General features: G+C 48.3%; 1 pseudogene; it reads right to left on the reverse strand.

The window, feature by feature from the left end:
- LOC100951126 overlaps positions 1 to 1,183 on the reverse strand; it is a 14,364-nt pseudogene extending 13,181 nt beyond the window's left edge.
- Positions 1,184 to 1,661: the final 478 nt, after the last annotated feature.

Raw genomic sequence — 1,661 nt, forward strand, 5'->3', positions numbered from 1 at the left:
AAAAAAAAAAAAAAAAAAGGATGGTCCTGGCTCCATCTAGGTTGTTACAAAAGGTATTAGTTCACCATTTGTTTTTAATAGCGGAGTGGTATATGCTGTACATATACCATATTTTATTAACCCACTCGTACACTGATGAGCACTTGGGTTGATTTCACGTCGTTGTGATTGTGAATTGTGCTGCAATAAATATTTGAGTGCACGTGTCTTCTGAATAAAATAATTCTTTTTCTTTTGGGTGAATGCCTGCTAGTGGGATTGCAGGATCAAAAGGTAGGTGTACTTGTAGTTCTCTCTGGAATCTCCATACTGCTTTCCATAGAGGTCGTACTAGTTTGTAGCCCCACCAACAGCGTGTAAGGTTCCTTTTTCTCTGCATCCCTGCCAGCGATGACTCTTTGGGACTTTTTGATAAAAGCCATTCTTACTAGGATTAGGGATACCTCGTTCTGGTTTTAACTTGCATTTCCCTGATGATCAGAGATGTTGAGTATTTCCTTATATGCTTATTCGCCATTAGTCTATCTTCTTTTGAAAAACTTGTCTTTTGATCCTTTTTTTTTTTTTCTCGAGACAGAGTCTCAAGCTGTCGCCCTGGGTAGAGTGCTGTGACATCACAGCTCACAGCAACCTCAAGCTCTTGGGCTTAAGTGATTCTCTTGCCTCAGCCTTCTAAGTAGCTGGGACTACAGGAGCCCACCACAACACCCGGCTATTTTTTTGTTGTAGTCATCATTGTTTAGCAGGCCTGGGCCTGGTTCGAACCCTCCAGCCTCAGCGCATGTGGCCAGCGCCCTACCCCCTGAGCTAGGGCACTGCCCTCTTTTGGGGGGGAGCGGGGGCTGGGGCTGGGTTTGAACCCGCTGCCTCCGGCATATGGGGCCGGCGCCCTACCCTTTTAAGCCACAGGCTCCACCCAGCCCTCTTTTGATCCTTTTAAAATGTTTGATTTTTTTTTTTCTTGATGATTTGCTTGCACACGCCAGGCCTTCACCACGCATCTGCTGCTTTTATCTTCTCCACTCTGTTCCTCCACATTTGCCTGCTGCCCATGTCCGTTTTGACCTGTTACCACACAACTGGGGGACAATGCACCTGGAAGAGCAAGAAAGTCTAAGACGCCAAGCCAGCCCAGCCCACCCCCACTACTCACCTCTGTCTTGCCTGCTGGCACCTGTCTCATGCTAGCACCATGCAAGGCCGACAGGGGGCGCTGTTTCAACACGTCTGTGATCCTATGGGGTAAGATGATAACTTCTGTTTTTGTTTCTTGGGGGTTTTGTTGTTGTTTGTTGAGTCAAGAGTGTTACTTTTCCACCCTCGGTAGAGTGCTGTAGCATCATAGCTCACAGCAACTTCAAACACCTGGGCTCAAGTGATGTCCTTGCCTTGGCCTCCCAAGTAGCTGGGACTACACGTACCTGCCACTACGCCTGGCTATCTTTTTGTTGCAGTTTTCATTGTTGTTTAGCTGGCCCAGGTCGGGTTCGAACCCCCTAGCCTCTGTGTATGTGGCCGGCACCCTACCCACTGAGCTACAGACGCCGCCACGCCCGGATATTTTTTAGAGACAAGGTCTCACTCTTGTTCAGGCTGATCTTGAACCGGTGAGCTCAAGGCAGTCCACCCACCTCGGCCTCCCAGAGTGTTAGGATTACAGG

The sequence above is a fragment of the Otolemur garnettii genome, unplaced genomic scaffold, assembly GCF_000181295.1.
Source record: "Otolemur garnettii isolate 467f Iridium unplaced genomic scaffold, OtoGar3 scaffold00019, whole genome shotgun sequence".
Classification (NCBI taxonomy): Eukaryota; Metazoa; Chordata; class Mammalia; order Primates; family Galagidae; genus Otolemur; species Otolemur garnettii.